Raw genomic sequence first — 13741 nt, 5'->3', positions numbered from 1 at the left:
TTGAGCTGGGCGTTCCCTATTTGGAGGGTCAGGTGAGATTCCAGAAAGAAGCAGAGTGAAATTTTGGATGTTTTTCCTTCCAAGCTTTCAACTAAATATTAACGTTCTTATTATCAGTTACAAGTTTTTAGATGAAACTTCTTTAAAAAAAAAGTTTTTCTTAGAAAAGCAACACCTTTAGCCAGGCATGATGGCACATACCTGTAGTTCCAGCTACTCGGGAGGCTGAGGTGAGAGGATCGCTTGAGCCTGGGAGGTTGAGGCTGCAATGAGCTATGGGCACCACTGCACTAGACAACAAAAGCAAGACTCTGTCTCAAAAAAAATAAAAAAAGAAAAATAAAGAAAAGTAATACTTGTTCATTGTAGAAGACCTGGAAGTGGTAGAAAATCTGGAAGGGAAAGGGAGAGAGAAGATAAATCTCCCACAGTGGCACCAGCATAGGATAATCCCTCCAGATGTGTTGGTACGTCTCCCTCCTGGTACCTTTCTCAACTGCCAAACTCACACGGTATTTACACGACTGAATCCTGCTTTTCTTAACCCCTATCATAAACATTACCCCAGGTTTGTCAGAGTTTTGAAAGACAAAGTACAAGAGGCCACTGTTTCCCTTCTGCGTGGGAAAAGGCCTTCACAGAAGCCCAGGAACCATGCTCCCCTGTCTGGCTGCCTGGGTGCCGCCCTGTCTGGGAAGACCGTGGGCCTTCATTCAACCTGTCATTGAGAGAGCTTCAGACAAGTGATAAGTCCCAGATCCCCAGAAGTCAGACCCCAGGCAGAGGGACCACTTTGTCCCGAAGGGACCACTCAGACCCGAAGGGAGCTGAGATTGCCAGCAGAGCCAATGGAGTATTTGTTTCAGAAGTGGAGGTGAGGGAGGGTACACACCCCCAGGAGAGTCAGGTAAGAACCAAAGAGGAAGAAGAAATAGGTAGCAGGAATGCATGTTTTGAGAGTCAGAGTTGACAGCCCCTCTATCTCAGAGTCTGAGGCAGCCCCAGACTTCCCCCTCAAACTCCTACAGCAGAGATGCCATTGTCTCAGGGAGCCTGCAAGGGCCCTGCTTCCTGTCTCTGGAAGCAAATGCAAACTGGTGTCCTTTCCACCCTCAACTGCAGCATCTCTGCCCTCAGCCATTTCCCCCTGGGTCTGGGCCTCCTCCTTTTTGCTTCCTATCCTTATTGGAGCATCATTCTGAACCTATAACCACGTACACTCACTCCCAACACTACCAATCAGGTCATTAGAGAGTTTTGTTTTATTTTATTTTATTTTTTGAGATGGAGTTTCACTCTTGTTGCCCAGGCTGGAATGCAATGGCACGATCTCAGCTCACTGCAACCTCTGCCTCCCAGGTTTAAGCAATTCTCCTGCCTCAGCCTCCTGAGTAGCTGGGATTACAGGCACACACCACCACGCTTGGCTAATTTTTGTATTTTTAGTAGAGACAGGGTTTCACCATATTGGTCAGGCTTGTCTCGAACCCCTGACCTCAGGTGATCCACCCGCCTTGGCCTCCCAAAGTGCTGGGATTACAGGCATGAGCCAGCCAAGAGTTTTATAAGCAAAATGTTTCTCTTCAAAAATCTTCCAGCATGTCTACTGTATTTAAGACTATACCAAACCCTATGAAGGGTTTGGTTCTCTATCAAAGCCAGATCCTCTTGGCCAAAGGTGTCAGGGGCTTCCCCACAATCTGCACTCATATCTTGCATGTTTCACCAGGATCCAAATGGTCTGGTACTTGGAGCAATCTTTGTTCATGCACCTACAAAGTCTTGCTACTTTCTAGCTGTGTGTCAGTAAGCAAATTACTTGCCCTTTCTAAGCACCTGGTTTTCTTACCTGAAATAAAAAAGGTGGGGGAATAACAATTTGCACCTCTTAGGGTTGTGTAAGGATCAAGAGGCGCACTGCCTGTGAAGTGCCAGCATATAGTCAGTGCTCAACAAACAGGGGACATTGTCGTCCACACTATTTTATGACCAAGAAACTTCTGGGTTGGCCAACGTAAGATTTTTTTTGCCTGCCTTGAAAACTTTTCCATCCAAGACAAAGGTCACGTACTCAGGTGCCTTCAGGCTGGTCAGGTAAGATAAATAAGAGAAGAGGGTGTGGTAGAAATTAGGCAAACTGGAGAGGAGCCCAGGCTGCTTGATCTCTGGCAGGAATGCAAGGCTCGAGTTCAGATCTTCTGATTTTTCTCCTTTAAGGAAGGCCATAAATCTGGATTTTTTGTGTGTGTAAAATGACTGGATCTTTTAAAATGTGGCAGGAAGTCCTTTTGCTAAAAAACAGATGCAGACAAAACCAATGTGTAGAGCTTTGCAGGGAATGGCAGGGTGGTGTGCTGGAAGATGCCTCATTATAAAATGACGTTTACACGGAGAGTAGTGGGGGTCTGCAAGAGGGGAGGACAGGGGTGTGGGGCACAAAATGGGGGTGGGGTTTGGAGTTTGTATCTTGTGTGTGGTCTCAGGAGTGGGTGACTGAAGTGAGTCAACTCCCCAGAGATGAGGGGCCTCAAGAACAGGGAAGCCAGCACGGGGCTTTCTTGACAAGGACATGAGAAGGGCCCTGAGCTGCCAGGGAAAACCGTGGAATACATGCCAAAATCTTTAGTGGGCAAGCGAGGTGACCCAGTGACAGATACAAGGAGGACCGGAAGGTAGGAGATCGGGGAGCACAAGCTTCTAAGGGAAAGCAGGGGTTACGATGCTACCTCAGAGAGGGGCTTTGCAATCTGTGTGGAATGATTGTGCAGAAGGCTTACCACCAGCCTTGCGCACACAGATGCTCAACAAATATCAATTCAGATAATGTATTGATTTTCACAATAAATACTTCCTGGGGGTATACTATGTGCCAGATACTAGGGGCGAGCAAGATCCCAGGGTTCCTTCATTGAGGGAGCAGAGATGGCAGAGGAGAAGCCAGGCGAGTTAACGAGCACTTGCAGGACAGTGTGGTAAGGACGGTGGGGCCATACACAGAGCCGGGGGACGGAGAGAGCCTCCTGGAACCCAACGAGCAAACAGGACAAGCATGTGGAAAGGGAGGTGGACTACTGTCCTGACAGGGGGAAAGGTTCTGGAAGCTGGAGCCTGTGAATCAGCAGAGCAATGGAAGAGTTGAAAAAAATGTGGCAGAGCTGTCTCCCAGCCAACAGGGGTAGCATGCCGGAGCTTCCCAGGAGTGAGGTTTCTCCCGGGACCTAGGAGATTCCACAGGAGGGTTTAAGTAGAAAAACGCCCCTTAACCAGCATTTATATCACCCAACTGTGTGCCAAGCACTCTGCAAATGACTATAAAATTATAGGCACATTTAATTCATGTAACTTTTCTTCTTTCTTTTTTTTTTTTTTTTGAGATGGAGTCTTGCTCTGTTGTCCAGGCTGGAGTGCAGTGGCGAGATCTCTTCTCACTGCAACCTCCGCCTCCTGGGTTCAAGCAATTCTCCTGCCTTAGCCTCCCAAGTAGCTAGGACTACAGGCGTGTGCCATCATACCTGGCTAATTTTTGTATTTTTAGTAGAAACAGGGTTTCACCATGTTGGCCAAACTGGTCTCAAACTCCTGACCTCAGGTGATCCACCCGCCTCAGCCTCCCAAAATATTGGGATTACAGGCGTGAGCCACCACGCCTGACCAAATTTATGTAATCTTTCTACCAGCCTTATGAAGTAGGTCCACTATCTGCTAACATCAATTCCACAATCCAAAACTCTCCCAACCTAAAGATTTTCATGACTTATTTGGCAGCAAAATTTGAGCTGAACTGACATCTTTATTGATCTGAACTGACATTCTATCTTTATTTTTCCCCATGTGATGTGAATATTTGTATGTTTCACTGCAGAAGTGCCATGTTCGATTGCAGGGTATTGCCCCAGATCTCACTAGGAGTGTTAAAAAATACAGGACACAGGCAAAGTACTGCCTTTTATAAAACGCAGAATTTCTGAATTCTGAAACATATGTGATCCCAAGGGTTTTGGATAAGAGATTGTGTAAAACCTGTTAATATTCTCATTTTACAGATGGGAAGCTGAAGGATAAGTAATTTCCCCAAGGTCATATAGGTAGAAGTAAGAAAGCCACAGTCTGAACCCAGGTAGTTTGGCCCTGGAGTCCATGCTGCATTGCATCTAAGCTATTCTCCACTTTAGAAAGATGTCTATAGTTGCTATTAAGACAATAGTTGGAGGAAAAGAAATAAAGAAGAAAGCCGTGGCAGTCAACCAGACATAGGGTAATGGTAGGGATGGAAGGGAATGGAGAGTTAAGAGATGTTTAAAGGAAAATCGACTGAGCCTGGTGGTTGTAAGCTGGCTGGGAGAGGTTGGGCATCGTGGGCAGATAAGTAAAGGACACACGGGGTTCTGGGTTCAGCCCTGGGGAGGCTGGATGGTGGGTCACTCAGTGATGTGGGGAAGAGAAGAGGGAGGGGAGGGAGAAGAAGATCGTGAATTCTGTATTCCACGCCACATGTTTAAGTTGGGATGTCAACTCAGTAGGTGGATATACATGGCTGGTGCTTGAGAAAGAGGCCTGGGATCAAGATAAAGAGTCGGGAATTGCTAGATGCAGGTGGTCATTAAGACATGAGCATGGACTGAGTGATGACACAAAGGTCTAAGTTAGAACGCGAAAGAACCCCAACCCTGAAGGGTAGGGAAGTGGAGAGGAAGAGAATGCCAGAGGCTGCGTGTAGTGGCTCACACCTGTAATCCCAGTACGTTGGAAGGCCGAGATGGGAGGATCACCTGAGGTCAGGAGTTCGAGACCAGTCTGGCCAACATGGCAAAACCCCGTCTCTACTAAAAATAAAAAAAATTAGCTGGGCGTGGTGGCCCATGCCTGTAGTGCCAGCTAATCAGGAGGCTGAAACAGGAGAATCGTTTGAACCCAAGAGGTGAAGGTTGCAGTGAGTGCACTGCACTCCAGCCTGGGCCACAGAGCGAGACTCTGTCTAGAAAAAAAAAAAAAAAAGAGAATGCGAGAGACTGGAAAGAGACTGCTTCAAGAAGGGAAAAGTCCTCAGTGCTGGTGCTCCCTCCCTACTGCCCTCTCCTCCATGAGACAGGCGAGCCCAGGAACTATAGATGGGAGCTCATTCCAGGGACTGGTAAGAACTGGTCCTAGCATTTCCCAGTGCCACAGAGCCCAGGAACCAGCTCTGCCTGGTGCCCATCAGCAACATAACCACCTCTGGGCTCCAGTTTCTACATCTAGCAACTGGAATAAAAATGTCCATCTCATAGGCTTGTTGTGAGTATTAAATATACAAACAGAGAAGTCAGCATCCTCCCTGGATTTGTGGTGAGAGCTCAAAAGTTTGCTCTAATTATCATTTATTTTATTGTGTACGAGGTGGTGAAGAGTGGGAGGTGTACGAGGTGGTGAAGAGGGCATTTCAGGCAGAAAGAACACCATTAGCAAAGGTGTGGCAAGACAGCGCGTGTTCAGAGAAGAGACCTGTTGGGTGGAGGATGTGTGGGTGGGATTGTGGAGCCTGGGAGCAGGACTGACAATGAGGCTCAGCAACCTCCCCCACGCCGTTCCCTGTGTCACATGTTGTGGGATCTGCACCACCTAATCAGGTGTTCTCTTTAGAAATGCCCGCCACACCTTTGCTCCTCACCAGCCCTCGCCTGCTACAATGTGGGAACTGTCTCTAATCACCTCCCACTGCTGAGGGAAGCACAGGTCCTCATCACCACCTGCCTGCACAGAACAAGCCTCCTAATGGATCTTCCTGTGCCGTCTTTCCTCCAGCACAGGCCCCAGGGCCATCTCTGTGCAACACCAATATGGATAGGCTGCCTCCTGCTTACAGCCCTTCCGCATGGCCCATCGCCTTGGAACAGAGTGCATTTCCACAGCTCTCGCAGGCTTCCTTTCCCATCTTTCTCACCCTTTCTTTCCCTCCACAAACTCACACACTGCTCTAGAGTCTAGACGACAAAGCCAACTGCCTTTACCAAGTGTACCACAGACTTATTTCTGGGCCTTTGCCCATGCCAGCCCAACCCCTAGCTTTCTTCCCCTAGACCTTGTCCACTGCCGTCTCAGTGCCATCTGGCCCCAGGACAAACCTTGATGCCAGAACATTCCACATGGTATTGTACCATTTGCTCCAGAGGTCTCTCAGTGCCCCACTGCTAGGCCATGAGCCCCTTGCCTGGCTCTTAATAAAAGCTCAGTAGCAATCTGTGGAGGGACTGAGATTACAGAGAAAGGGCCAGAGCATGGGGAGCCTTAAAGGATATGCTAGGGGCTTAGTTTACGGGGAAACCACGGAAGATGTGGGGGCGATGAACTGGCAAACTGAGGTGTTTTAGGGACATGATCATCGGGGGAAGGAGAGTGGAGGGGATGTGCCCAGGATGGTGGGACTTCTCCACCTCCAGAGGAAAAGAGAGGCCAGAGAACAGCAGATGCCTGCTAGATCAGATTGCGGTGACTGGAGAGAAGGATTGATCTCCACCACCCTTAACAATGACCCACTGAGAATATCTGCTCCTGTACTGTAAGATCAGAGCCAAGCCCTGCAGCTGGTAGGGGTGGGATGAGGGAGTCAATTCAATGGAGGGATGTTTCCAAGGGTCTTCCAGAATCTGCTCCTGGCTCTGTTATGCCTTCAAGCCCCCTCCACTTTGCCTGCCCTCTCTCACTACTGTCATCAGAGGGTGCCCACTGCCTGCCTTTGCTTTCTCCCACTCACTCATTAGCTCATCTCCATCTGGCTTTGGCCTCACCCCTCCAGTGAGGCAGCTCTCACAGGTCACCAGCAGCCTCTGGTGTTGTCCTTGTGACCTTTCCTCAGGACTGACATATCACCTCTCTGTAGTCTTTATCCTTCCTCTCTCGTCTCCCCCTCTCTGAGTCTCCTGTTACCTCTCCAATCACCCCTTGCCACTGATTTCTCATTGTATCCCAACCCCTTAAGAACAGGTAATTTCCTAAATTCTGCCCTTGGCTGGTTTTTCCTCTCTCTGTGCACACATTCTCTGAATATCTTTTATCCTACCATGCTTCAAGTTTTCATTTATTATTCAAATGATTCCCAAATCTATGTATCCAGATGTAAGCTTTCTCTCCAAGCCTGAGATTCACAGATGGTGGACTATAAATGAGATATAATTCTTTCTTTTTTTTTTTTTTGAGACCGAGTCTTGCTCTGTTGCCCAGGCTGGAATGCAGTGGCACAATCTTGGCTCACTGCAACCTCTGCCTCCTGTGTTCAAGCGATTCTCCTGCCTCAGCCTCCTGAGTAGCTGGGATTACAGGTGCCCGCCACCATGCTCAGCTAATTTTTATATTTTTAGTAGATACAGGCTTTCACCATGTTGGCCAGGCCAGTCTCAAACTCCTGACCTCAAGTGATCCACCCGCCTTGGCCTCCCAAAGTGCTGGGAATATAGGCATGAGCCATCACGCCTGGCCTAAATAAGATATATTCCTAACAAATGAAAGAAAAGACATTTTTTAAAGCTATAACTCAAAATCATGAAGGGGGTCTCATGATGGACCAAAAACGGTGGAGAATTCCTAAAGATGAAATGCTGATGAAATGATGATAGGATCTGATTGAAGAAAGAAAACTTAGTTTAAAATGTGGATGGGAGAGCACCACGACCAAGGAGGAAGGGCCTGGGAGCTGGAGGGATCTGGGGCAACCCAAATGGAGAAACCACCAAGAGGAACTGCCATGTGTTTGGCCTCCATAAACCAATTCCTGCTCACATATTCACAAATGCCCAGCCAGCCAGAGGCAACTGGGTCCCCACCAGGTAGGGCAATGGCTGTCAGCGTGGGTCAGAGAGACAAAGCAGTGCTCCATGCAAACCAGAAACTGGAGCACTCATATCCACAAGACCAGCCTGTGCCATACCCTGTTCCCAACTGCCCACCCTCCCTTTTCTCCAATCCCACTTCTATCCCACTCCTTCCCAAAGCAAGCAGCACAGACATCAGAGAGCCTAACAGAGTCTCTCAATTAAAACAATGAGCACATCAACAATCAGCAAGTATTTGCGTAAAGCCAACACTATGAAAGAAATAGAACGAACCATTAAAAAAAAAGAAGAAGAACTTACAAAGGCCAAGTGTAATCATAGCAAGACTTAATGCAATTCAAATATTCAGAAGAGGCTGGGTGCAGTGGCTCATACCTGTAATCCCAGCACTTTGGGAGGCCAAGGCAGGTGGATCACCTGAGGTTAGGAGTTCGAGACCAGCCTGGCCAACATGGCAAAACCCTATCTCTACTAAAAATATAAAAATTATCTGGGTGTGGTGGTGCACACCTGTAATCCCAGCAACTCATGAGGCTGAGGAAGGAGAATCACTTGAACCTGGGAGGTGGGGGTTGCAGTGAGCCAAGATTGCACCACTGCACTCCAGACTGCACGATGGGAGCAAGACTCCATCTCCAAAAAAAATAAAAAAGCAAATACTTGGAAGAATAAGGGAGGGTCTAACAGCCAAGACATAAAAACAAATTTAGGCAAGCTGTGATTTAAAAAAAAAAAAAAAAAAGTCAATAAGGCATCTCAAAAATTTTGTAATGGAAATAAAAAATTAAGCAGATGAGCTGACAACAAAATAATCACAATTTATAAGAATTACTGAGCTAGGAAGCGAGTAGGATGATATATTCAAAGCACTGAAAGAAAAAAACTGCCAACCAAGACTACTATACCTGATAAAACTGTCCTTCAAAAATGAAAGAGAAATAAAGACTACCAGACAAACAAAAGCTGAGAGAGTTCATCACTAGACCTGCCTTACAAGAAATGCTAAAAGAAGTTCTTCAAGTTGAAATGAAAGTATGCTAAATAGCAACACGATATTAAAAGAAAGTATGAAACTCACTGGTAAAGGTAAATATATAGACAAATATAGAATACTGTACTACTGTAATGGTGATGGAGAAATCACTTTTAATTCTCCTATACAAGTTAAAAGAAAAAAGATTGAAAATAACTATAATCAGCCAGGCATGGTGGCTCACGCCTACAATCTCAACACTTTGGGAGGCCAAGGCGGGCAGATCACTTGAGGTCAGAAGTTCGAAACCAGCCTGGCCAACATGTTGAAACCCCACCTCCACTAAAAGGATAAAAAATTAGCCAAGCATGGTGGCACATGCCTGTAATCCCAGCTACTGGGAAGGCCAAGGCAGGAGAATCTATTGAACCCCAGAGGCAGAGGTTACAGTGAGCTGAGATCACACCACTGTACTGCAGCCTGGGCCACAGAGCAAGACTCTGTCAGAAAAAGAAGAAGAAGAAGGAGAAGGAGGAGGAGGAGGAGGAGGAGGAGGAGAAGGAGAAGGAGAAGTAGAAGAGGAGGAGGAGGAGCAGGAGGAGGAGGAGGAGGAAGGGGAAGGGGAAGGGGAAGAGGAAGAGGAAGAGGAGGAGGAGGAAGAGGAAGAGGAAGGAAAAGAAAAGAACTATAACCAAAAATATATTAAAATATACTCTTAATCCATTTACTGTTGCTGTAAGTGAATACCTGAGACAGGGTAATCTATAAATGAAAGAAGTTTATTTTTTAAAGTTCTAGAGTTGGGGAAGTCCAAGGTCAAGGGGCCACGTCTGGTGGAGGCCTTCTTGCTGGTGGGGACACCCTGCATAATCCAAGACAGTACAGGACATCACATGGTGAGGGGGCTGAGAGCGCTAGCTCAGGTCTCTCTTCCTCTGCTTATAAAGCCACCAGTTCCACTTCTGTGATAATCTATTTACCCATTAATCCATTAATCCAATAATGGATTAATCCATTCATGAGGGCAGGGCCCTCATGATCCAATCACCTCTTAAAGGCCCCACCTCTCAATACTGCCACACTGGGGATTAGGTTTCAACATGAGTTTCTGATGGCACAAACATTCAATCCTTGGCTTATGCACAGAATTAAGAGATATAAATTATGACAATAATATAAAGTGTGATGGGGGTAGAAGTTAAAAGTGTAAAGTTTTTGTATGTGATTAAACTTAAATTATCAGCTTAAAATAAACTGTCATAACTATAAAATATTTTACCTAAGCCCCAAGGTAACTACAAAATAAATACCTATAGAAGTTGCACAAGGGCCAGGCATAGTGGCTCACCCCTGTAATCCTAGCACTTTGGGAGGCCAAGGCAGGTGGATCACCTGAGGTCAGGAGTTCGAGACCAGCCTGGCCAACATGGTGAACCCCCACCTCTACTAAAAATACAAAAATTAGCTGGGCATGGTGGCGCATGCCTGTAATCCCAGCTACTTAGAAGGCTGAGGCAGGAGAATCGCTTGAACCCAGAGGGCAGAGGTTGCAGTGAGCCAAGATTGCCCCACTTCACTCCAGCCTGGGTGACACAGCAAGACTCCGTCTTAAAAAAAAAAAAAAAAAGAAGAAGTTACACACACACACACAAGGAATCAAAGCATAGCAATACAAAAAAATAAAACACAAGGGAAGACAGCAAGGAGGAAAAGACAGAAAAAAAACCCACAAGGCTATTAGAAAGCAACTAACAAAATGGCAATAGTAAATCCTTTTCTATCAATAATTACTTTAACTGTAACTGTCGGTATGTATCACTATACTCTCTTAGGACTGCTTTTGTTGCATCTCATAAGTTTCACAACTCAACTGACTGGGAAAAAAATGACAAACTAAGCCCAAAGTTAGCAGAAAGAAATAAATACCAAAGATTAGGGCACAGATAAATAAGATTGAAAAAAGAAAAACAATAGAAAAAAATCGGCCGGGTGCAGTGGCTCACACCTGTAATCCCAGCACTTTAGGAGGCTGAGGTGGGCAGATCACCTGTGGTCAGGAGTTCAAGACCAGCCTGACCAACATGGCGAAACCCCATCTCTACTAAAAATACAAAATTAGCCGGGTGTGGTGGCGCATGCCTGTAATCCCAACTACTTCGGAGGCTGAGGCAGGAGAATCACTTGAACCCGGGAGGCAAATGTTGCAGCGAGCCGAGATTGCGCCATTGCACCCCAGCCTGGGTGACAGGGTGAGACTTCGTCTCAAAAAAAAAAAGAAAACAAAAAAAATGAACAAAAGTAAGAATTAGCTTTTTGGAAAGATAAAGAAAATTGACAAATCTTTGGCTAGACCAACTCAGAAAAAAAGGTAAAACAGTTAAATGAGATCAGAAAAGAAAGAGGAAACTGTAAAATTCCTAGAAGAAAACACTGAGGAAAATCTTTGTGACATGGATCTTTGCAACGATTTCACAGATATGACACCAAAATCACAGACAACAAAAGCAAATATAAAAAGTGGGACTATATCAAACTAAAAAGCTTCTGCATAGCAAAGAGAAGAATCAAGAATGAAAGACAACCTATGAAATGAGAGGAAATATTTTCAAACCATATGACTGGTGAGGGGTTAATCTCTAAAAAATATAAGAAGCCAGGCACGGTGGCTCACACCTGTAATCCCAACAGTTTGGGTGGCCGAGGCAGGAGGATCACCTGAGGTCAGGAGTTCCAGACCAGCCTGGCCAACATGGTGAAACCTCGTCTCTACTGAAAATACAACATTAGCCAGGTGTGGTGGTGCATACCTGTAATCCCAACTACCAGGGAGTCTGAGGCAAGAGAATCATTTGAACCCAGGAGACAGAGGTTGTAGTGGGCTGAGATTCCAGCCTGGGTGACAAGAGCAAAACTCTGTCTCAAAAATAAAATATAATAAAATAAAAAATATAGGGAACTTCTACAACTCAATAATTTAGAAAAAACTAATAACCTGATTTTAAAATGGGCTAATGATTTGAATAGACATTTCTCCAAAGAAGACATACAAATGGCCAACAAGTATATGAAAAAATGTTCAATCCCTAATTGAGCACTAATCATCACAAATCATCTGGGAAATGCAAATCAAAACAGCAATAAGCTATCACCTCACACCTATCAGGATGGCTCTTACCAAAAACAAAAAAGATAAGTGTTAGCAAAGCTGTAGAAAAATCAGAACTCTTGCACACAGTTGATGGTAATGCAAAATGGTGCAGGTGCAGCCACTATGAAAAACAGTATGGAGGTTTCTCAAAATACCAGAACTAGAACCACCATATAATTCAGCATCCTACTTCTGGATATTTACCCAGAAGAATTGAGATCAGGATCTTAAAGAGATATTAGCACTCCTACATTCACCGCAGCACTATTCACAATAGGCAAGATGTAGAAACAACCTTAATGTCTATTAACCGATGAATATATAAGGAGAATGTGGTATATACATATAGTGAAATACTATTCAGCCTTTAAAAAGAAGGACATTCTGGCCGGGCGCGGTGGCTCGCCTGTAATCCCAACACTTTGGGAGGCCGAGGCAGGTGGATCACAAGGTCAGGAGTTTGAGACCAGCCTGACCAATATGGTGAAACCCCATCTCTACTAGAAATACAAAAATTAGCCAGGCATGGTGGCACACACCTGTAGTCCAAGCTACTCGGGAGGCTGAGGCAGAATAATCACCTGAACCCAGAGGCGGAGGTTGCAGTGAGCTGAGATTGCGCCACTGCACTCCAGCCTGGGTGACAGAGCGAGACTCCGTCTCAAAAAAAAAAAAAAAAAAGAAGGACATTCTGCAATATGTGACAGCATGGATAAAGCTTGAGGACGTTAGGCTAAGTGAAAAAAAGCCTGTCACAGGACAAACACTGCATGATTCCACTTATATGAGGTATCTAAAATGGTGAAATCTATGGAATCAAAGAGTAGAATGGCGGTTACCAGGGACTGGGGGAGTTACTAACCAGTAGGCATCAGGTTTCAGTCAAGCGAGATGAATAAGCTCTAGAGATCTGCTGTGCAGCACTGACTCTCTCTAGTCAACAATTAGGCACTGCACACTTAGAAATTAGTTAAGGGGAGAGATCTCTAATGTTGTCTTCTATGACAAATTTTTTCTTTTTTAAAAAGAAGGAGTTTAGAAAAAAATTTTTTTTAAAACAAATGGAGGTGGAGGTTAGACAGCCAGCATGGTGGCTCACGCCTGTAATCCCAACATTTTGGGAGGCTGAGGGGGGTGGATCACCTGAGGTTGGGAGTTCAAGACCAGCCTGACCAACATGGAGAAACCCCGTCTGTACTAAAAATACAAAATTAGCCGGGCATGGTGGTGGGCGCCTGTAATCCCAGCTACTCAGGAGGCTGAGGCAGGAATATCACTTGAACTGGGAAGGCGGAGGTTGCAGTGAGCCGAGATCGTGCCATGGCACTCCAGCCTGAATGACAAGAGCAAAAACTCCATCTCAAAAAAAAAAAAAAAAAAAAGTGAGTGAAGGATATGAACAGACACTTCTCAAAAGAAGACATTTATGTGGCCAACAAACATACGAAAAAAAGCTCATCATCATTGATCATTAGAGAAATGCAAATCAAAACCACAATGAGCTACCATCTCATGCCAGTTAGAATGGTGATCATTAAAAAGTCTGGAAGCAACAGATGCTGGTGAGGATGTGAAGTAGTAGGAAGTTACACTTCCTACTGTTGTGGGAGTGTAAATTAGTTCAACCACTGTGGAAGACAGTGTGGAAATTCCTCAAGGATCTAGAACCAGAAATACCATTTGACCCAGTGATCCCATTACTGGGTATATACCCAAAGGATTATAAATCATTCTACTATAAAGACACATGCACACGTATGTTTACTGCAGCACTATTTACAATAGCAAAGACTTAGAACCAACACAAATGCCCAT

At 45.4% G+C, this 13741-nt stretch overlaps 1 long non-coding RNA gene across 1 annotated transcript in view; it reads right to left on the bottom strand.

Moving 5' to 3' along the window:
* Window positions 1–2811: 2811 nt before the first annotated feature.
* LOC129033055 (uncharacterized) overlaps window positions 2812–13741 on the bottom strand; it is a 43182-nt gene continuing 32252 nt past the window's right edge. Inside the window, exon 4 of the long non-coding RNA XR_008501516.1 lies at window positions 2812–3218. This is a non-coding gene — a long non-coding RNA (uncharacterized LOC129033055). The remainder of the gene's footprint in view (window positions 3219–13741) is intronic.

The sequence above is a fragment of the Pongo pygmaeus genome, chromosome 2 (assembly GCF_028885625.2).
Source record: "Pongo pygmaeus isolate AG05252 chromosome 2, NHGRI_mPonPyg2-v2.0_pri, whole genome shotgun sequence".
NCBI lineage: Eukaryota > Metazoa > Chordata > Mammalia > Primates > Hominidae > Pongo > Pongo pygmaeus.
This window is presented reverse-complemented; position numbering and strand designations above follow the sequence as displayed.